Below are 24,771 nucleotides of genomic sequence, written 5' to 3'. Positions count from 1 at the left end.
CCGTGGCTCCAAATGAGAAAGGGGTGGTGCAGTTTGTGCTGGAGATGAGAGAGCGGTTGGAGCGGTACCAGGCCGAGGCCGAAGCCAATCTGCGGGATGCTCAACGAAGCCAGAAGATCTGGTATGACCAACAGGCCCGGCAACGTGAGTTTCAGCCCGGACAAAAGGTGCTGTTACTTCTCCCTTCTTCCAACAGTAAACTGCTGGCGAAATGGCAAGGGCCCTATATCGTGCTTCGCCGAATGGGACCAGTGACGTATGAGATCCATCATCCGGGAAAAAAGAAACCGAAACAAACCTACCTTGTGAACCTCCTGAAGGAATGGGTGGAGCAGCCCCGTCCGGCTCCGAGGGAGGCACTGATGGCCAGGGTGGTGCAAGGAGGAGGACAGAGTGAACCTGAGCAGGCTACGGATCCAAGGTCTCCGGTATTGACTCATCTGACCTCACAGCAGGCTGCGGAGCTACTGAAAATTCTGCAGGAGACGCCTTCGCTGTGTTCCGTTAACCCAGGTCAGACTACCTTGGTTGAACACGTGATCCGGCTAAAAGAGGGACAGCCCATCCGGCAACGGCCCTTTCGGGTTCCGCAACACTTGGTGGAGAAGCTGCGACAGGAGGTGGAGAAGATGCTGGAGCTTGGAGTGATCGAGCCGTCCTGCTCCGAATGGTGCAGCCCAGTGGTCATTATCTTCAAAAAGGATGGCTCTTTACGCATCTGCATCGACTTTCGAAAGCTAAATGCCATCTCCGAGTTTGATGCGTACCCCATGCCGCGAATTGAGGATTTACTGGAGAAGATTGTATATCACCACTTTGGACTTGTGCAAAGGCTACTGGCAGGTGCCACTGGAGGAGACGTCGAGGCCGTACACTGCTTTCAGGACCCCTGCCGGGCTCTTCCAGTTTACCGTGATGCCCTTTGGCCTACATGGGGCACCGGCTACCTTCCAAAGGCTGATGGACAAGTTGTTACAGGGCTGTGACGGTTATAGCGCCGCCTACCTGGATGATGTCGTCATCTTCAGCCACACGTGGGAGGAGCATATGCAGCATCTGTCGGAGGTCTTGGGAAGAATTCATAAGGCCGGGCTGACTCTGAACCCCTCGAAGTGTGAATGGGCGCGGCAGGAGACTCGCTACTTGGGCTACCAGGTGGGACGAGGAGAGGTGCGACCGCAGCTGGATAAGGTGGAAGCTATCCAGAATTGTCCTCGGCCTCGCACCAAGAAGGAGGTGCGGGCTTTCCTGGGACTGGTTGGTTGGTACCGAAGGTTTGTGCCCCAGTTTGCAACAATGGCGGCGCCGCTGACGACATTACTGGGGAAGAACCAACGAAATCCGGTCATATGGACCGCAGCATGTGAACAGGCGTTCCAGGGACTGAAAACTTGCCTGTGTTCGACCCCCGTGCTCTGGAGTCCGGACTTTAAGAAGCAGTTTTTGGTCCAGGTGGATGCCTCCAAGAGCGGCCTGGGAGCCGTGTTGGTTCAAGGGGTCCCGGGCGAGGAGCACCCGATCCTATATCTGAGCCGCAAGCTGCTGCCGCGGGAGACCAATTACTCGACGGTGGAGAAGGAGGATCTGGCGATTAAGTGGGCGCTGGAGAAACTCCGGTATTACTTACTGGGAAGAGAGTTTGTGTTGGAGACTGATCATCGGGCGCTTACCTGGATCCAGTCCATGAAGGATCATAATAGCCGACTTACACGCTGGTACCTCTCACTGCAACCTTTCAGGTTCGCCATCCGGCACAGACCAGGTACACTCAATGTGGTGGCGGATTACCTCTCTAGGTTGCCGCACATCGCCAACCTCCGGGGGGAAGGGGATGATGTGACGGAGTGACCCGTCTCAAGGCAGAGTCCGCTGAGTATTGCACCGCCACCATTAGATCGCCACCATTAGTTCGATTTGGCACCAGGGGCGGCGTATCTTCCTGTCGACCGAGTAGAGGAATAAAAGGGGTGAGGAGCAAGTTGTGAGCCGCATCGGGGGTGGCTAGATTTTGGTTCCCACTTACTTGTTAAGGGCGTCGGTCGGGGAGACGTGCGGGGGATCGCCAATCGTGCAGGGTGACGCAAGCCGATGGTATGGGGGTGTGGGGTTTAAATAATGAGTTCACGTGTGTCTGGACCGTCATGAGAATGGCCTCATTACGTGGGCCGTTAATGTGTATATGAAGTCGGGTAGACTTCCGGGAAATAGTTGAGAGCCTGTATCAATGTATATGTTTTGTGAGTGTATAATGAAAAAGAAATTCTGGGGGAGGGAGACGGGGATTAAAGTTAGAATAAAGAATTGGTGGTGACGCCAAGGGGGAGGGGTTACGGGATATAAGAGACGGCGAGCCGGATATGAAGGGGAGTGTGTTGTAACATACAGGCTGTGTAGCGCGGATCTCAGTTTTATGTCTTTGTAACCATCTTTTTATGCACTGGGGAGGCCGTTTCAAATAAAGTATCCACACTAATACCTTACCGACTACGCCTGTGTTTGTCCGGGAGAGGTCTGGAAGGGGACCCCGTGACAATTTTCATTAGTGTGTTTGACTCTATTGGTATTGTGGAAATAATTAATACTTCTCTTTAAACTCCCTCTCTCCTGCATTGGCAGAAAACTGAAACCACTATTTCTGAATTCCTTCACAGGGAAGCCAAAATAAGTGAAGAACTCACTACAATGCAGAACTGTCAGAGGCCAATGGTCAATCAATGGTCAATGGTAACTTTATTGTCCCTGATGGGAAATTGATTCGCAGTATGTCAAAACAAACAACAAACATACAACCAACACATCACGTACACTCATTAAAAAAATTCTATAATATAATATAAGCCTGATAAAACAACCTAGATATTCCATCGAAAAAAGTGCAATGTGCGATGGCAACAACACTTACAATTTAGTGTTGTTAATTAAGATAATAGCACTAGGTACAAACGACAATTTGTGTCGCTTTGTCTTCACTGCAGTCATTTTATAACGACGACCTGATGGAAGCAGTTGAAAATCGTTAGAGAGAGGATGATCTGAGCACAACAGGACAGAAGTTGCCTTCCTCAGCACCTGCCTGTTATAAAAGTCCACAAGCTGGACCTGAGACCTCCCTGAAATCTTGCCCGCCACTTTAACCAGATTGTTAAGTCTGGTCTTATGATCCATGGACATACTACCGTACCAAGCAATGATACAGAAAGTTAAAACAGATTCAATAAAACTTTTATAAAAGAGAGTCATCATTTCAGATGAAACATTAAAACCTCTCAACCTCCTTAAAAAGTACAGTCTTTGTTGGGCCTTTTTCACTGTAGCAGCAAGATGTGACTCAAAGGACAGAGAGGCACACTTATCTTTACTGGTAAATTATACTGGGTTTTTACAAAAGCTGGGAAAACGGAGTAACTACTGCTCTGCTGAGTGGTCTTTCAATCTGAGCTGGTTGAGCCACAGGAAAGTGAAATAAACCAGAATTATCCTTCACGCTTAGTTAACGTTGTATAGAAATTTCACCATTGGCAAAAAGAATTTATCATTATTTGCCATATTTCAGATATAAACATGAATATCTGGCAGTGGCAGAGTTTATGAAACTGTAATAGATTGAATGATTTTCTGCCCTTAATATAAAGGACTCATACTGGAACCACTTGTTAACTAAATTTATTGATAAAATTATTGTTTCTCTATTTGGACGGACTTCAAAGGCTGTGTGAAGTTTTTAAACTTTTCAAAAATTTATTAACATCAATACAAAATAGAAATTATATTAAATTCAGTTATCACAATAAAAAAAGAACGTATTTCTATATTTTACATTTGTGCACACAGTTTGGTATACAGCGCTGTCACAAACCTTTTCCCTCCTTGCTGATTTCTTTTTTCAGTATTTTTTTTTTAGTCGTATTTTGAATTTTTCTTTTCTTTTTTGCATATTTGTCACGCTGTTTCAGATCAAAACTAACTCGTGTAAATATGAAATGGAGTTGTTGAAATATAATTTTATTTATTAGGATCTACCTCAGCTCAGTGTTCATCAATAAGGACAACAGTGGGCTAAAATGGCATCCATGTGAGAGTCCCAAGGCAAAAACCACTGCTGACCAAAAAGTGCACAAAGACTCATCTGACATGTGCAAAACAAACAAAAAAAACCAAAACCCAAAACATCTTAATGATCCCCAAGACTTTTGGGAAAATATTCTGTGGACTAAGAAGACCAAAGATGAAGGAGGGAGGCTGGTTTCATGTTTTCATCTGGCATAAAACTAATGCAGAACACCACACCAACAGTCAGACACGGCGGTGGTAGGGTGATGGTTTGGGGCTTCTTTCCGGTTCAGAACCCGGGTGGCCATGAAATTTGCTCTCTCAACTGCACTCAAGATATGAAGCAGAACAATGACCGTAACTCACCAGCAAGTCCACCTCTGAATGTCTTTAAAAACCAAAATCTGTCATGTTGAGGCTGTGTGCAGGCAGGAACGCTGGACCCAGAGTGCAGACTCCGGAGACAAAAACAGCTTTAATGCTGAACTCAAAGTAACAAACTCAAAATACAATGAATAAACTCAGGCAGCAGAACACACAGCATGAATGAGGGTAGATCGCAACACAGACAGATGAAAACACAGGGCTTAAGTACACAAAGGGAGCAATCAGTGAATGCGAGACAGGAGGGAAACACAGCAGGGACAAATCAGGCCTAACGAGACAGGGGAAGCAAAACAGGAAACATAACACAGAGACGCTGACTTGACGAGAGGAGACAGCAACTATGGATCACAGACAGAAAACCAGAAGACTAAAACTGTAACAAAACCCACACAAAGAACCTCCACTTAGAATAATCCAATAACCTATAAAACAAAGAAAGCTAGAATCTAAAGAAATAAACTAAATCAAAGAACCAAAAACACAAAACACTGGGTCGACGCCCCAGGCACCCTAACAAGATGATGGTTTTGGAGTGGTCCACTAAATGCCTAGACTGATTGAAATTCTTTGGTGTGATGTTAAACAGGCCGTTTGTGCTCTTAAAGCAATTCTGCAAAGACGATTTGGCCAAAATTCCTCCACAGCAACGTGAAAAGCTTGTTGCCTGTTATCACAAAACACTGATTTGAGCTTATCAGTTTTAAACAGACTGATTCACATAAAGCATTTTTGTACTCAGTCACTCAAAGTGCTTTATTCAACATGCCTCATTCACAGGTTGATGTTTTCTATCTGACATTCGCCGTCCAATGAAAACATCAGAAAGCAATGTAAGGTTCAGTATCTTTGTCCAAGGATGTGTTACCATGCAGACTGGAGCAGCCAGGAATCAAACCACCAACCTGTCAGTGAGCAGATGACCTGCTCCACCTATTGTTATTTTGATTACTGACGATTCTTTTGTTGTCACGCAGGTCGGGACTGTTTGGATCACCTTTTTGCCTTCATAATGAAATAAAACATTTTCTTTACCTGGGTTATCAATATCTAACATTGAAGGGGATGATCTGAAACATGTAAGACAAATATGCAAAAAATAGGAACTCAGGGACACAGCACTGTATATGCTGATAAGTATGTAGGAGATCAGGTCTTTTTACTTTTGTTCTTTCGCTGTATTTTTGGTTTAGTTTGTTATTTTTGCCTCATTTTAGACATTTATTGAATGTAGACAGCTTATCATGATGAGTGACAAATGTTGGGGCAGAAGCTTCTGAGTGGGAGGAGGGCAGGATTATATATAGTATAGACATAAATATGTATATATGTATATAATTCCCTCTTCAAAGTGAAAAGTTGTGAATCACACGCTGAAAGGAACTCCGCTGGCATTTGAACATGACGTTCAGCCAGCTTGTTTATTTCTTCATATAATATCCACAGAGAAAAATAAAAAGTCCACTGATTAAACTAGAGCAACATGATGCATTATTCTGCATTTGCATCTTTTGATTGTCTATGCGAACAATCAGAAACTGCAGATGTAAACCAGAAGGTTACAAATGAGCCAATTACTGCATCCTATAAAATTGAAGATATTGTTTACTTTGGAAAAGGAACAAGACCTCGTTTGTTTTGTAAATAAGGATAAAAGGAATAGAAATTATAGACATTTGTTGAAAAAATACCAGGACATCATTAAAAGTTGTTAAAATTCTCTTTTTCCTCTTCTTCTTTTCTTGCTTTCTGACTCTCGTTGTGAACAGTAGGTTCTCTGCTGAACCATCGAGTTTGCCCGTGGCTCCTTCTTTGGAGTCTTGTGGCAGAACAGCTGCCTCCCTAGAATAGCTCTGCCCATCCATATGTTGATGCACTGTGCAGCATTTTTGTACCATTCAACAGTGAACAATAATCATAGGTTAATTATAATTCATATCTCATATCATATCTCACAGTACAATAATATTGAATGGGTTGCATTGTTGTATTTTGTCATGTTTCTCAGGTCTTTGTCTGAATTTCTACGAACATTATTGCTAAGGATTGTCTTATTGCATTGGAGTCACACTGGGTTAAATATGTACACTTGGGTTTTAAGGGGTATTTATTATTTTCTTCTTTTTTTTTTGGGTTGTATGGAAGCCCCAAACGCAATTTCATTGTTCTTGACAATGACAATAAATAAATAAATACTAAATACTAAATACTAATTAAATATGCCCTTGCTTGATGTGTGCACAGTGTAATTTGAGTAAATGAGAACAAAAGCAGTGAGTAAAAGGAAACCTGGAAAGACTGATTAAAGGAGCGTGAGCGACCTCGTGTACATTTGAGGGGACTGTTTTATCACTCGAGCTCTTCTTCTCACACATGCATGCACAGCTGTTTTCCTCATAAACTCTGCAGGCATTGAACATTGTTTCCTTGATGAGTTCCAGTGCCAGAGTTTGAAAGAGCAAACTTCAAACAGGCAAAATTACACGTATTGTTCCCACGCTCAAAAGCTGCTGTCATGCATGCAAAAAGAGGACGATCCCATTCTTACTCCCAGGGTGTCAAATGGTGACAGGTGTTGTGCATCAGGTTATGCAAATAGTAAGATAGGTCTACACATCTGAACTCTTGGTCAGGACCCTGATCTATGATGCTGGAGTCAACTTAGGACAAAGAACGAACACTTCACAAAAGCACTCAAAGAAAGCCAAAAGAAAGGCAAAACTCGAATCAATCGTTTCCACTCTCCTGTTTCCTGTCAAGGCTTTCTGTTTGGACCATTAATCGCAATCAATTTTAAAACAGGACTATATGTAAGGTATGATACATTATTGATGGCTGGGCCTCAAAACAAACATTTCACTCAAGCAGAAACCCACTGAGCTGAATGAGTTTTTGAATTATATTGATTGTTGTCCCAATTGGTGTTGAAGCTGCAGTTGATCGTACTGTTTGGTTGAAAGAGTCACAAAGAAAGGTGAGAGACGACTGAGAGGAAGACGTCTTTATTTTTCACCACCTTTGACTTGTGTTGTTATTCTGTTTGCGGCTGACGTGTCTGCCTCTGCCTGTTCCACTCTGCTCTTCTTAGATTAACTAGTGTTTCAGTTTCGGCTCAGAGCTAGAGTCATGAATGTATTGATGAGGACACGTGTGCATGTCCTTTTACTGGTGAACACACGCAAACACACTCTGAAGTCTCAAGGCCTCAGAAACTCACAAAGCGATCTGGTTTCATCAGGAATTTAGTGACTGCTGACTGAAGCGTCCCACAAATCTCAAATCCACAAACACAAGGTGTGCTTGGAAATATTGTGAGGCCTGATTCAAAGGTAGTTGTCCCCCTTAACGTCGTCATCTTGTGCACCTCTGGATCACCTTTACCTCTGTAAGCCTTTTTCACCACTTTCATGTGAACGTCTGCTGTTAAACCACCAACCTTACAGAGATCAATCTTGATGTCCTCACGGCTCAGGAAAGCGTAGAAGTAATGGGATGCGACCAAGAGCGAGGTCCTTGATTCCTTCAACATTCCCCACAGTCAGACTGTCAGTGCTTAAAGGAGGCAGACTTCCATCATGTATGTGTTTTGCATTTTTGATGGGCTCGGCTTAGCACCTTTGCACAAAGCTTAGCTTTAAAACTGTAAATCTTTACGTAAATTTCAGTTTAATTTATAACTTTAGAAACTTGTTTCTTACTGGGTTTTGCTGATACTGGTGCGTAATAATCAGCAGGTTAATAAGCAGCACTGTCCCAGGTATAATGTGGAACCTGAACAGTCGATAACATTATGGGAAGCACTCTCTCGTACTGGGAGAGTGGATCTCGTCAAAGAGAGAGGCCATTAAGATTACATTTCCTGTTGATCTTATCAAGGGATAAAAACAGAGGAACTATATTTTCACAACTCAGGGCACGTTATACCACAAAGCAAAGTGAAATAATAATGGCGACAAAACACACTGACTGCTTGTTAACCTTTATATTCCAATTCAATTCAGTTTTATTTATACAGCTCCAAATCACAACAACAGTCGCTTCAACGTGGCGATAATTAAGGCATCTAAATTATTTTAGTTTTAGTCGATCATATGTACCAAATATCATTGTCGTAGCAGACGAAACCTAAAACTGACTAAATATAAAGTGTAAAAGACTGTTATGTTTTTACCAGTGACAGTTGCTCCACATAGCAAAGTTTCTTATTTTTCTATACAGCGCATCGTTTTTTATCCTCATGCATTAGTTTTTATTTAGATATCGTCTTTTTTTTAGGATGGAAGGAAAACAGTGAAAATGGCTGTTGTTGTTGTATAATTATAATGTGTTTTGAATAAAAGCTGCATTATAATATACAGAACTAGAGTGAAAGTCAATGTCGACAGGTCACGTGTTGGAGATCTTGTCAGAATTGGTGGAATTAGTGAAGACAGAAAAGTACCAGCCAGATGTTAATCTATCATGTAATGCCATCTGGAAAGTGTCTGATTAGCAATGGCTTAATTTCTCAGCATGACAGTGATCCCAGACACACTGCCACTGCAGTAAATGTACACCTGAATGGTCCCAGCATCGAAAAACACCGAATGTCCTTTAAGCAGCCTGGAGAACTGTTTTAGAAGACTCTTAAATAAATGACAAGTACTCTTACTTAAGGGGAAGATGGTCATGCCAGACATTGACTTTCAAGCTTGTTAGAAGCGTACAAACTGTGCTTTTGCCTTACAAACTGTTTTCCGATGTACCGTCTCACATTTCCAACTAATCATTGCACCAATGTCTTGCTTTCCCAACAAAAGATGAAGAAATGAGGAGCGGCACTGTGTGCTGATCCCTGCAGCCGTGTGCTGGTGTGAAGCTAAGACTGAATCCAAAAAATAATACAAACTTCAAACTTTCACCACCCCAGTTTTCATCACGCTACACAATTGACTGTATATATGACACAGATAGAAACTTCAATGCAAACGCACAATGTGGCACTGTAGACATTTGACCTTGTTATTGACACATTACACTGTTCAAATAAACACTCTACAATGTTGCTGTTTTTCTCTGTTTGTGTGGCTTAAGTTTCCAGCTAAGTCTATTTTTATCTGTAATAACTCGCCTATTTTTATTTATTCATTCTATTTATTGTTACTTTTATCCTTAGAGAAAGCCGAACTGAATTTCATTTTACTTTGTATAATGACAATAAAGGTCACTGATTCAAACAGGAGTCGGACAGCCTTGAAGATCTTCACAAAGTATATTTGCACAAAAGGCTCAAAAACACCTCAAAAGCTAAAGTCGAATCGTAGGATAATGACACTAGCGCTAACTGAGACTCATCACTTTCATGATGATGCTGATGGTCTGTCTGGTGACTCACTCGCTTTATGTTTGTTGTGTCCACAGATGATGTAGGCGTTTAACACTATCAAATCAAAATGCTCAAGAAGTGTTAGAAACAGGCTTTTCAGTCACGGCAAAATACTGAATTTTGCATCCCGTCCCGTTTGCATCCCATTAGAGCAAACGGGACAGAGAAGGCAGCAGCAGAGTACCAAACTGATAAGGCTGTAATAATAACACACACGCTGTTGTCACAGTGAGCCAGACTGCAGGCCAGCTACACTTAATGCATTTCCATCCAAATGAGTGAGACCTACAGTAAGAAGCTGGGGCCTGTGATAAGTCGCACATTAACCCAACATGAGCGTATGCTGTACTGTTGGACGCTGTGCTGTGATGGAGGTGTTCAATAACCCAAACTCGTCTGAGTCCTCACCTTCTACCAGCACCTTCTCGGCACTCTGTCTTCTCTTTTTCTCCTCTCTGTCACGGAGACTGATTTCACTTGTCTGTATTTCCTCACCTTTCCAAACCCAGGTGCAGTTAGTTTAAAATATGACTTCTCAAGCTGTGTTATAAAATGCTGACATGTTTAGAGGGGACACTCTGATTAACAATGAGGGCAGCTAATGCTCACACACCATGCTGCCCAGAATAAACAGAGAAAAGTGCAAACACATGACTGGAAAGACAGCGGCACGCACTGCAGCCAAAGGCAAACATGGCCAAACATGACAGAAGAATGTTTATGTAACATTTCACACCATATGTCTGCTTATTAGATTAGAGATAAGCTTGCAGTGTCATGGACTTGCAACCTGTCCAGATGTGATAGGATCTAACCCCTCCACCACCACAGTTGGATAAGCAGTTAAGAAATGCATGGTTGGTGATATGATTTTAATGATAATCAAAAGCTGAAAAGTTATGGTTGAACATGTACTTTTCACCTTACTATTAACTTTAAAAGCTGCATAATAAATTAAGGTGTTAGTTACTATTCTGAGTCTGTGATAACATTGAGTCTGCAAGCTCTCACGACAGGCCTGATCCATGCTTCTCCAAAATTTTGTCTGAACCATTAAAGCACAAATGCACACAATAAATCAAGTACAATAAAATAATAACCCTATTATAATCAGAATTTATCAGAGTGCAATGATTTGTCTTCCTTCTCTCACCCCAACCAATCACAGCAGATGGTCCCGCCCCTCCCTAGCCTGGTTGTGTCGGAGGTTTCTTCCTGTTAAAAGGGAGTTTTTCCTTCCCACTGTTGTCAAAGTGCTGCTCATAGGGGGTCATATGATTGTTGGGTTTCTCTCTTTTTTGTTTGTGTTACGGCCCTAGCCTCTCTCTCTCTCCTGAGGGTGCCTGTGTGGGCGTGTCCCACTACCTGCCCTGCCTGAGATGTCACCTTTCCCTCCTGTACAGCTGACTCCCATCAGCAATTAAGGGTATTTAAGCCCAGAGCAGGGGGAGCTCTGGGCCAGAGTGCCATTTTGTGTGGGTCCAGCTAGTGAGCTGAGTGTCTTGTGGTGTTTCCAGCTAGTGAGCTGAGTGTCTTGTGGTGTTTCCAGCTAGTGAGCTGAGTGTCTTGTGGTGTTTCCAGCTAGTGAGCTGAGTGTCTTGTGGTGTTTCCAGCTGGTGAGCTGAGTGTCTTGTGGTGTTTCCAGCTGGTGAGCTGAGTGTCTTGTGGTGTTTCCAGCTGGTGAGCTGAGTGTCTTGTGGTGTTTCCAGCTGGTGAGCTGAGTGTCTTGTGGTGTTTCCAGCTGGTGAGCTGAGTGTCTTGTGGTGTTTCCAGCTGGTGAGCTGAGTGTCTTGTGGTGTTTCCAGCTGGTGAGCTGAGTGTCTTGTGGTGTTTCCAGCTGGTGAGCTGAGCTTTCCTTTTGACTTTTTGCCTTACTGACCGACGCCTGAGTTTTGTTTGTTTCTTTTATGGTGATAACGGCTTGTCCGTCTCTTTTAGTTGAATTACTTCAATAAAACTGTTTTTATTTAACTGTTTTGCCTCCCTGACTCCTTTTTCTGACCCGGTCACTTTTGTTACTTCCCCCTCCCCGCCTAGACCCCCCCCCCCAGGGGAACGTAACAAGTGGGGGCTCGTCCGGGATCGTTGAAAAGGGAGTTTTGAGTTGGAATTGGTTTTTGATTATCTTGCTTTTTTTCACCTTTAGACATTCAACTTCCCAGTTAAGTTAGGTGAGTGTCCAGCTGAGCTTATTAAGTTCTTCCTTCGGGCACTATTTTGTTATTTTGCCTTTTTTATTTTCGGACTAATCCTGGGCGGGGATTAGTTCCCTGTTGGGGGTAGGCAATTCAGGGCCCCGGTCGCTGAAGTTCTGCCTTTCAAGTCGCCTCGAGCCCAGCACGCTCCAGAAGATAGGTAGGTAAAGGTTGTTGTGCTTAGGAACTGGGTAGTTGTGTTTGTTTAGTGTATACTGCAAGAGGTAAGTTGGTCAGTTAAAGTAAGTTGTGTAGTTTTCCATTAATCGGTTAATTTTTGGGTAGTCTGTGTGAGTTGGCAGACAGGTGTGGTAGTGTCCTAATTAGGGTGTTTTCTAACCCTTCTCCGGCCCCCAAAATGGCTGATGAAGCCATCAGTGCACAGGTGTCTAGAAGCTCGTTTGTAAGCAATAACATCCACCTGGTTCCCGTTTTCTGTGAATCCAGTGTTGAGAGCTTCTTCAGTGTGTTTGAAAGCATAGCAACTGCATTACAGTGGCCTGAAGATGTGTGGGGGGTGATGTTGCTGTGTAAATTCACAGGTAAGGCTCAGGAAGCTTGCTCTGGTCTGTCTAGGCAGGACAGCCTAGTTTATGAAAAGATTAAAAGTGCCGTCCTCCAAGCCTATGAACTTGTGCCTGAGGCCTATAGGCAGAACTTTCGAGGTTTGGAGTTGGCACAGGGTCAGTCCTACCTTGACTTTGCTCGGGAGAAGGCAAAGCTTTTTGGTAGGTGGTGCTCTGCAAGCCAGGTTAACAGTTTGGGGTCGTTACGTGAGCTCATGCTTGTGGAGGATTTTAAAAACTCTGTTCCTGAGTCTATTTCTTGTTATTTAAGTGAGCAAAGGGTTTCCACTCTACAGCAGGCTGCCATACTGGCGGATGGGTTTACCCTAACTCATAAAACAAACGCGGTGGAATGTGACATCCCTTCTCACGGTAACACATCTTGGAGAGCTAGGAGGGAGCCAGCTAACAAGGCTGAAAAAGTTGTGGTTTCAAGACCCAAAATGAAGCTTTGTTTCTTCTGCCAGAAACCTGGACACCTCATTGCTAACTGTTTGAAATTGAAACTCAAACGGAACGCCGACTCAAAGCAAAAAGGGCCTGCTTTGAGAAAAGTTAGTCGTGGTTCTCAAACCGACAAGGTTGCCAGGCCTAGTAAAAGGCTACACTTGGAGCATAATTGCTCAATCGTGTCATGTAGTCAGTGTGAGAGGTCACCTAACCCTGAGCTGCTGCTGGTTGACAATGTCCCAGTTCCTCAAAATGACCTGCAGGTGGACAGATCATGTATAACACCACCACTCAGACCTGCACCCCTGACTAACAAACATGCCTGTACCCGTGACCTGAGCAATCGTCTGAAAACTGTTGCAGTAAGGTCTTCTGACTTCCTGCTGTGTTCTCCACATGTGATGGCTCAAAAAAGCCCTGGCTATCACATGAGACATTGTTTTGAGGGTCTGCGGCCACCCTCGGTAAGTATTTTGAACCCATTGAGATGGGGTTGGCAGCTTCCGCGGGCAATGCCTAACCGTTGCTACGCGGTTTCCAGCTAGTGAGCTGAGTGTCTTGTGGTGTTTCCAGCTAGTGAGCTGAGTGTCTTGTGGTGTTTCCAGCTAGTGAGCTGAGTGTCTTGTGGTGTTTCCAGCTAGTGAGCTGCGCTTTCCTTTTGACTTTTTGCCTTACTGACCGACGCCTGAGTTTTGTTTGTTTCTTTTAGTTGAATTACTTCAATAAAACTGTTTTATTTAACTGTTTTACCTCCCTGCCTAGCCCCCCCCCGGGGAACGTAACATTTGCTTTATTGTAGGGTCTACCTTACAATATAAAGCACCTTGAGGTGATTGTTGTTGTTATTTGGCGCTGTATGAATAAAATTGAATTGCAAATAAATCTGTATTTTATTTATAATACATCTGTCATGAATCGCTGTGTGGCAGGCAAGCAGGAGTGGTGGACCCAAAATGCAGAACTCAGACACGGAAGTGAAACTTAAGGCGCAGCTTTATTGCTGGAAAAAACCTCGTACAAACTAAACTCACCAAAAGAAAACCAAAAGTCAGAACAGAGGAACCAAGGACTGAAACACTGGAAAGAAACACTAAACTGGAGCAGGAGACCAAACACTGGGAACATAGAAGCAGAACACACAGCTAGTTGAGGGTACGACGCGACAGAGAGCACAGGAAAACACAGGGCTTAAGTACACGGGGAGTAATCAGGGAATGGGCCACAGGAGGGAGACACAGCTGGGAGCAATAAGGCTAACGAGACAGGGGAGAGGTAAAACTGAACACACTGACATGAGACATGAACTTTCAGAATAAAACAGGAAACTGACACAGAGAATCAGACAGGACACTGAACATGACAGGCAGACTCATGAGCAGACACAATAACACCATGGACAGACAGAGGGAACACAGAGAAGTGGGAGCAGGCAGGCAAAGAACAGAAACCTAACAAATGGCAAAATCACAACAGAATACACACTCGGAATGAACAAAAGCATAAGGAAACACAAAACACTGAGTCCTCAGACTCAGGACCATGACAACAACATAGAAAACACATCACTTATTTAAACAAAGAAAATGTGCCATTTTAAGAAAAACAGGTCATTTTGAACTTTCTTATCTGATACAACATTCTAGCTGTTTAACAGTTTGTTGTATTTTTGTCTCATTATTTTCTGCAGGTGAAAGGTCAGGATCAGAGTCAAGCCTCTTCAGTGCAGTATGACGATTAGCATGGTGTTGCTGAGCCATGCAAAAAGACCTGATGTATGTGTTGCTCTAAAACAGGGGTGTCAAACTCAAATACACAGTGGGCCAAAATTCAAAACTGGATCAAAGTCGCGGGCTAACATTAATATTCATTGAAAAAAATCTTCCTCCAAATATAACAAGGAATCTTTTCTTATGGACTCAAGTTTTGCTGAAAAACTGAGTATGGAACAAGCAAAGCTTAATACTAAACAATATATATAACTTATATAAACGTGTATATATAACTTAATATTGCACACATGCAAAATCGAAATTCCAATTAAATAACACATCAGTGGAATTCATTTCTTAAATAAAAATTGTATTTGCAGCCAAAACACCAACAGAGCATTCTGGGAATTGTAGTATTAGCAGTACATGAACTGTATAATACCAGCAGGTGATGTATGTGTTGCTCTAAAACCTGCGTATACCTTCCAGTATTTCCAGATGTACAAACTGCCAGTTCTGTAGGCACCTCCATACCATCAGACATACAGGCTTCTGAGACCTGATAACTAAACAGATGATCTCTCTCCTCTTTAATCCAGAGGACGTGGATCCAGGCTTTCCAAAACTAATTTCAGATTGTGATTTATCTGACCGCAGAACAGTTTCCACTTTGCCTCAGTCCAATTTAAATGAGCTTTGGCCCAGAAGAGACAGTGGCATCTGGATCGTTTTCACAAATGGCTTCTTCTTCTTTGCATGACGGAGCTTTAACCTGTATTTGTGGATGGCATGGTGACACAGACCATGACTCCTGAACGTGTCCCTGAGCCCGTGAAGTGATTTCCACAAGAGAATCATGCTTGTTTGTAATGCAGTGCCACATTATACCCAATCACGTTGCTGAACTTCCAGTGAACCTCATTAGTATTAAAATGTTCTTCACCTAACTGTGTTTCTGATAACAAAGTTACATGAGTCATGTGGGTATTCTTACATGCAAAGCCCAAACTAAATGTAACAGGATTGTAACCAAGCAAACAGAAAATATGATCTTCACTGGTGCACGAACCAGTTCTTCAATATACTGAAGATTTTGTTGTTACAAAGGAGAAGAACTGAGTAGAAAAGCAACTATTCTTTGCTAGATTTTTCAACTTGTAAGTGCCTCCTAGTTTGCAAAGAAAAGTATATATTGTAAAAGCTGGAACCTACTACCTCCCTCAAAGCCAACCCCTGTTTCAAAGGTTATCAGCCTGTTAAATCGCTGTTATCAGTTACTGTCGCTGTCGTAATACCAGCAAGCAGCCCTCTCCATATGCTCCCTGGGTATCCTGAGCCTGCTATTTTATGGTGGTGGTACTGTGTTGCTGAACCAAAATTAAGAGCTCACTTCAAGTTTTTTCCACTTTAAAAGGGCAAAATAATCCCCTGTATCTGGAGCCGTCTCTAGTGGCAGTGGCATAAATCATCAGATGACCTTCTCGAGGAAAACTTCTGGCCTTTTTTTTATGTCAGTTAGACATGCCTCTTTTAGGGTTGTGTTCAGGCAGACCCTGTTCACAGAGCAGCAGCAACACCTCCAGTAAGCTAATAGGTAACCAGAGAGAAATGTGATTTAGCAGGTGTTTGCACATATGTCATATCCTGGCTGTGCAGTATGCCCGACTCACAGGCACGACTGAAACTCAAAAATACAGCTTTATTGCTGGTGTGCAGGTGTTTCAAAATGATACTAAACTAAACTGGAATTCTGGAACCTAAACATACAACAAACACACGGGGAGAAACTATTAACGCTGATTCTTTGATCCCCATGATAGAACAGAGAAAACCCGACTCAGAGTGGTCAAAACATTTATAATTCTTTATTCAATCATCTTCCGGGAGAGAGAGCCCTGCACAGCCCAAAGCCTGTTACAGAAACTCTAACATTAGAAGCTCAACATGAGTCTCATATAGGTGTTATTTCTGTACTTCAGACGTCACACACAGTTTCAGTTTCGATACAAACAGCTCTTTATATGTCAGTAGCTTCCTCTTTTTCTGTTTAGCTTCCTGTACAGCTTGCAATAACTTCCCCTTTCTGAGGTCTGTTGCCAGGGCAACCTGTCACCCTTAACCTAGTCTTGTCTCCTCTGAGCTCAGTTTTTAAAGGCCTCTCATATTAAAATTAGAGATGGACCGATCCGATATTACGTATCGGTATCGGTCCGATACTGACCTAAATTACTGGATCGGATATCGGAGAAAAATAAAAAATGTAATCCGATCCATTAAATATCACGAAAGCACCTCACAAAACTTGCAACACGCCGTAACTCACCTCAGAACGTTAGCACGTCGGAGCAGTATGCATCACGTGATAGAGCGGCTGTGGCATGCGGGACCTGTGGTGGTCTGGATAGCATGTGGAGCTTCGCTAGCAACCCGGCATTTCATCTCCGACAAAGTTATCCCCGAGAGAAGTAAAGCAAGTGTGTAAGTCCATCTCTGAATGTTTGTAAAGCATTCCTGCGTTAAGCTTAACAAGCGACTGCGTCTTCTTGCTGCTACTTCAATCATGAAACTGCTTAACGATCAGCTGATCGGCTTTTCTGTTGCGAGTCCGTCTCTCTGGTTTGTTTTTGGCCCACTTTGCACCAGAAAGAGGAAACCAGCGGCTGAACAACAGCAGCACGTTTAAGCTTGATCAGCTGTTGTTAGAATTTATTTAATATTACTTTCTACACCAGGATCTTTTTCTACGTAGCTGACGGCTGGTAACTGTGCAGGGGCGGATCTAGCAAAGTTTAGCCAGGGGGGCCGATAGGGCATTAACAGGGAAAAGGGGGCACAAAGACATACTTTTCTTTCTTATTCTCATTTAAAATGTCTAGCTTTTAATAAATAATTATCTGACACCCAAAGTTTTAATTTGATGCAAAATGAATAGAAGTCATTTACTGTATATAGTGACTATTAAGTCTAATATATATACCCTAGTAAGCTATAGTACTTTTTCCTTTGGGAGGGTACCATCTGTGCAGTCTGCAATTTTGTTGAAGAAAGATGTTGAATCTATTTAATATTTCTTGAAAAATAATTGATTTCTGTGCATTTTTTTTCACACTGCATCAAATTAAGGTTGATTACGTTGATTAAGCATCATGAGGTGGAGCGTGAGGGGTGGTTCCCTATTTTTATTTATTTATTTTTGTTGTTGCTGGGAGTTGGAACCCTATTAGTTAGGTTGCTTAATATTTATGCTAAGTACTCTTTAAAATACCAGAATAGGGAGGATGGTGTAGGTTCAAGTTTATTAGATTGATCAGTATTGCTGAACTATGAAATATTTTTTTTTGCATACAGGTATAACAGAATAGCTTTAGTGTAGTTGTTGTTTTAAACTTGAGTATGAACTTATACAAAATGCAGCAAGATATTTAAAAAACAGTTTTGTTGATTAAAAAACACTATATCGGATTCATATCGGTATCGGCAGATATCCAAATTTATGATATCGGTATCGGTATCGGACATAAAAAAGTGGTATCGTGCCATCTCTAATTAAAATACATAAAACAATATAATCAGAAAATAAGCATTAAAATATATATATATTTCTTAACAATACACAGCAGGAATGAGAGAGAACGCGACAGTGGGCTGAGGGAAACAGGCTTAAATACACAATACAATGACGAGGGAACAGGAAACACATGGGAAACACAGCTGAGACAAATGAACAAAACGAGACAGAGGAAGAAAAACTAAACACACTGAACATGAACCACAAGACTGTCAAAATAAAACAGGAACATAAAGACACAAACTCCCAACATGGCACAGGAACATACAACAGAACAAGAAAAAGAAGGAAAAAAGGGAGCGCAGGAGGTAGACATGATGGGCTGGGGAAACATGGGAATGAACACATGGAAGGGAAACAAGACACAAAGACCCACACAAACTCAGACACACGGAGGGGACACAGAGGACAAAGACACAACGGGAACCTAAATGTATAAGAAACTAACATGGAAGAAACTCAGGACTAACTACATGAGCCTTAAATAATTGGAGATGATTTAATTGGAAACTAAATGTAACAGGATTGTAACCAAGAATTGTATGTTTATCGCAGTTTCAGGAGCGGGGCCACGCCTCCAAACGCACTCCTTCCAGTTCTCATCTATACATGTTCCCGCAGTTCTACAAGCCGTTCATTTGCGTTCACGTGCCCCACTCTCCCTCCCCTTTTCAGTTCTTTAACTTCTTCACTTCTATTTCGTACACGAGGACCTGCCAGGCCCGGGAGCCGCCACCAGTCCCCTTCGAGGCCTTCCCCAAACCGCAGCTCAATGCATGACCAAGCCCTTCACCTTTACCACTAAAAACCTAACCAAACCTAAAATGAGAGCGTGGGCCCAGCGAGTTAATAAACATAATAAAAAATGTCACCAAAGCACCAGAGACTGAAAATGCTGCATCAAAAGGACCCAGAACCATGACAGCAGCTGTTTGTCAAAGAAACCTCTTCTTCAGGTTGTTTAACTAGACTCTCTGTTCATGGTGCTTGAGTCACAATGTCAAACAAAATTATTTACATACAATATTTTAAAATGAACACTTTATTTCCTGTAGTTGTTTAAAAAGTTGTCTGCTTTTTGTAGACACAACACTGGTTTGTTCTCTGAGTTAGTTGCCTTTAGGTGTCTAAATGAAAACAATGGAAGACCTTCAGAAAACTGTGAGAACTTTTGCTGATGACCACTAAAGTCTGACTCCCTGACAGAGGGAAGGGGTGGCTCAAGACTTTTGCACAGTTTTATGTTTATTGAGTCTATTCTGTATAGTTCAGCTTGATATGAATTCATTTGACATCCATATTTTTTCTTCCACTTTATTAAATCATGAATGTAAATAGTAGCTGCATAATGACGTCAGAGATATGCAGATTGGTGCATGACAATTATGCCCACGCTGTCGGGTATGATGTCCTCAGAATATGTAATATGTAATGGTGTTATAGGCTGAAGCAAGAAACAAGGAACATGAAAAGTAACTTTTGCACGAGCATCCGATCCCTGCAGCCATGTGTGGATTTATTTTCAGGGATGTGTGAATCCGTGCACCACTGCCAGAGTTTGAAAATCCATTCAAGAGTCGCGCTGACCTCAGAAATGAAGCAAGAAACTAGCAAGAAGCCCATGTTTTCTACTATTTTTTTTTTTTGTGTGTGTGTGTGTGTGTGTGTGTGTGTGTGTGTGTGTGTGTGTGTGTGTGTGTGTGTGTGTGTGTGTGTGTGTGTGTGCATGCGTACATTGAGAAGCTTTCTTGCTTCTTCATACTCCTCAAGTAGCAACTTCATAATACTGATGAACACAGAAAGAATCTAATGTGTGGGAATGTTAAAGGCACGACATGAGTTGTGAAACCAACTAACTCCATCTCTCAAAGAATCAGTATCTATTTAATTAACCTAATCTAGCCAGGTAATAACCTGGCTAGATTAGGTTCTTCTTCTTCTTGCCAGAGATGCTATCACTGTATTAAGAGCTCTGTTTTGATCCCAGGTTACTGTGTATTGTGTTTCCTGTAACAAGATATAAGAGGGAAGAATACCCACGTAAAAGCTTGAGAGTGTAATGAGAGTCGCTGTGTTTCCAACCATCCAGATACTGTTTCGTTGGTTACCTTTTAGAAAGGAAACTTCAGGGATGAACTCATGGGGGGTGGAAAAACACCGCTGGCGACCTCTGACCAAAGCTCTGATGAAACAGGCTACACCTCAGTAACTTCTCTCAGATAACTCTTGCAAACTTTATGTGGCAATTATTTATTTTGCAGGTTACACCGTCATTAAGGACATAAAAACTAGACTCCCCGAGTGCTTTTACTTGATTTGTTATCATCTCTAAAATCTGGAATGTAGCAGTGGGAATATATGAGCCAAGATTGAGGAACAGGTCAAAAGTAATTTCAAAGCTTTGCCTTTTTTAGCTGAGAAATCGCTCCAGAATGAGATCATTCATCTCTCTGGGCCAAGAACAGCAACATCTCTGCATTTTTACATCTCCTCTTTTGGGTGATGGCAGCTTCTTGCATCTCTGGGCTCTTACAATATGCAGAAGCAAAGCTTTCAGCCAGCAGCTGAGACACAAATTGAGTGTTGAGTGTTTTTCCAGTGGTTGCTTGATAGTTTTGGAGCAGTCTTTTTAAAGATAGCTTCCCTGTGAAAAGAAGGGAAGAAAAGATGAGGGTGGAGGTTTCCGATGGGTTGCTTATTTTAAATCCTCAGGCTCTCACCTTGGCGAGGTCAGTGCTGATTACGCAAAAACTACTACTACCAAAATTCATTCAAAAGTTGGCAGAGTAACAAAGTGCCCTTTCAACTTTGCTTAGTGATTGTAATTGAAATAAGCCCCTCAGAGGGCCCTGCAGTTAACCTGAATATTAACTACTTGACCTACCTTAATATTCCTCCAATGCTGACTTTAATTACTTAAAAGTAAATTAGTGATGTGGGCTGGATCCAGAAGAAGACAGACCAAACTGGAATCTTTAACTGGATGTGATTGAAGTGGGATGAAAAGAAGAAATTTAAATTAATGTCAGGGATGGACACACGGCGAAAACAGAGACAGCGGTGAGCTTTGCCTACCACGCGGTCCGCTGTATAGGATTTTCTTTTATGCTGAATAGGATTTGGAAGTCAGTAGGGAGCCTTGTTGATAAGCTATGAACCTGTTTTGAATATAAATGATCCCGAGAAGCGAACACAACACTGGCTCATTTCGAGTGATTTCGCCCACTGGAGGGTGTGCAGGTCTGAATATTTTTACATTAGGAATATGCATTTGAATTCTGCAAATCCGCCTTCACTTATTATTAACGAGGCTGAAGTTAGTAATGATTACAGTATTAATGATGAGTCCACCTGCTTCACGCCCTGGAGGACGGGGCTGTGGCCCCCCCACACCCTCTAGCAGATCATTACATGAAGGAACCTTTTAAAAAACAAGCGCGTCCATGCTCACAGGTGTACACACGGGTGATCACACCCACAAACTACACCCTTTTTGGCTCCTACCTCAAAGCACACTGTGTTCTGTTGATCTTATGTGCTGCACAATAATGTTTAACATTTAGTATTTACTGTCATATTCCCATATATCATTGTGATGTTGTTTATTCTATTACTCTTGTTCTCTTCTGCTTGCTTTCTTTTTTCTTTCTCAGCAGGTGATCCAGGTGATTGATATATGCATTTTTTTTCTCTGCCCGTTCTGTTGGTTTTTGTCTTTTGCCCTTCTCCCCCGTCCCTCTTCTCAGCTGTTTCTCTTTCCCTCTTTCTTTCTCCCCTTCTTTCCCCCAGTCAAGTCTGTCCCGTATTCAGTAAGTGAAAATAAAATAAACAATAAAAGGTGAATCAAATGGACCATTACGGCAAGGCTGGGATGGTCAGTTTGGTAAAGTAAATCCGTTGGGCATCTTTCTTTGCCTTTAGACAACAATTCTGATGGCAAAAGAGCCAAACGGGACAGGCAAAAAAAAAAAAAAAAAAAAAAAAAGATGAGTCCAGCTTAATCTAATCTAAAGACAACAATGACCAGACCCTGAAATCGGGGATTTCATCTAATGTCATGTTTTTTTCTTTCGAGCACTCTGACTCTATGAAACACAGCTCTTCTCCACCCACTCTGTGTGTGTGTGTCTGTGTGTGTGTTTAATATATAAACAAGAATTACACGAACAAACATGCATGTTGTTGATACACCTTGGTTTTTATGCCAAAAATAACGTCATCTGTCAGTTGTGCTCTGGGATGTTTGGAGGTTCTTTGATAAAACACTGTGTGAAATAAATATGTTATTGCTGCTCTCAAATATTACAATTAAAGACCAACAATGTTAAAAGGCTATAAGAATAAAATCACATGTTTTCTTGTTGTGGGTCGGACACCAATAGTCTTACAAGCTGCAAACCACGCGTGGTGCAATGTCAGAGCTAATAAGGTCAATGGGCCTAAACGCTGTTAAAGAGTGTTCTGCTGTTGCTGTGATTCCTCATGTCTCCATCTTCAAATATACACGAGCCTGCTTGTTATTTTTTCTTTGTTGTGGTTTCTTTTTCTTTTTGCCTGAGAGTGTACAAGACAAGTGCAAACCAAAGGATTTGTTTTTGCTCTTAAATTTTTGGTCCACAGTGACAGTTTCAGGCAAAACATGGTGGATCAAACGCTGCGTATATGTTTAATTCATAGGAAAAGAAACCAACAAGATTATCTTTGTATCACACAAACTCAGATGTTAGAGACACTAATTGAAATGGACCTTATGTAAATGCTGTCTACCTACATCAGCCATAGGTTTCATCAGCCGGTCCTTTCCTTGCCCTCTTGCAAACATATTTTGCATTGTCAGTGCTTTACCTCTGTTTTCTGAATTTCACTAGCAGGGACCACTCCCTTGGCAACGATGAGCAACGAGGGATGAGGAAGTGTGATTAGTGCTGCGGTTTGGGGAAGGCCTTGAAGGGGACTGGAAACGGCTCTCGGGCCGGGCAGAACCCCCAAAGACAGCATCCCCTGCAGGAGCAAAGACTGGGCATAACAGAGGTTTTGGAGAATGTTGTGAATGTATACCAGGTAGGCTTGTGATGACCATCGACCCAGGAGCTCGATTAAGTGGTCAGGGATTCCTTTGCGGGAGGCAGAAGTCGCAACGCCGGTGAGGAAGGGAAGGCCAGGGAAGTGATTTGGAGGAATCCCGGAAGACGAGGGCGCTTGGCGAAAGTTTGAGAGGAGCCATGTCCTGATTGGGGCGTGGCCAGATTCGGTGATGAACAGAGGATCTGAAGGTAAGGTGTCCTGAGATTTTCTGAGGTCGAGGTAAAGGGTTAGTGATTCGGAGGGTCTTATTTTGAAGTAGTATGTAGGCGTGGTGCTGCCCGATTGATTGGTTTGCTTCGTTTGAGGATGAAAATAAAGCGGTCTTTGGAGGCTGGGTGGATGACACTCATGCATGGGTGAAGAGTCGGATGGAACTTTGAGGATGAGGAGTTAAAATTCGGAACAGCGTACGCCAAAGAAGGCGAGTAGGAACGTGGCCTCCAGTGTGCACGCCAGGAAGTAATTGCTATGCTTCAGCTGGAGGGTAGAGATGCAGCGATGTTGTAGATCTGAAGTTGGGATTGATGCCGCTGAAGTACGTCTTTATGGAGGGAATTTTGATGCTCATGAGATATGAAGCTGGATACTGTTGCGATGTCAAGTGACGGAAAGGGCAGGTTGAAGTTGTGATGTGATGAATAGAACGTGTTCCGAGCGGTCCAATAGGAGAACAATGTGCTTGCTGCAAGGCTATTTTATGATCGCTCTCTGGGAGATGCTGATGAGTTCTGCGATGCTGGGGTTTAGATCTCGAAAGACGTGGCTGAAAATGGAGGACCTGGGGTCGGAGCTGCCTCTGCGTAGGGCGCCAAGGCTCTGAATGTCTTCGGCCGTAGTAGCCCCCAAAGCCGGCAGAAGGGGCGGCATCTGTGAAGAGCAGGACGTCGTCGGGGTGGGGCAGCTGATCGTTGGAGAAGAAGGCGATGCCGTTCTAGTTAACGAGCAGAAGTTGCCAGAGACGCGATTCGGCCCTGGGAGAGCTATGCAGCATGGCGGAGTCGAGGAGTGGCTTTGGTTTGGATGTAGCGGGTGAAAGCAAGTGAGGGTTAAGTTTAAGCATCCCAACGGGAAGAGCAGCCGTTGTTTGAAGCAAGAGAGAGCGAGGAGGAAGTTTTGGAGGACAAGGGTGATGCGATTGAGCTTTTTGATGGGCAGGACAGCCTGGAAACGTTCAGTGTCGAGGGTTATCCCGAGGAACTCCGGGGATGTTAAAGGTCCCGCGTTTTCTCTTCCGACTAAGGAGCGCTGAGTTCGGAGAAGACTGACCTCGGAGAGGATAATCCGTGAGCTGGTGGTGACGTGGGAGGGGGTATGACTGGGAGCCATCAAGGGGTGAAGCACCTATTTATTTATTTTTTAAATGAGGCAACTTCTAGTGCTGGAATGTGGATGGGGGGGA

This window comes from Rhamphochromis sp. 'chilingali' (genome assembly GCF_963969265.1).
Source record: "Rhamphochromis sp. 'chilingali' genome assembly, chromosome: 2".
Lineage (NCBI taxonomy): Eukaryota > Metazoa > Chordata > Actinopteri > Cichliformes > Cichlidae > Rhamphochromis > Rhamphochromis sp. 'chilingali'.
The sequence above is the reverse complement of the archived record's forward strand: the minus strand, read 5'-3'. Positions refer to the sequence as shown.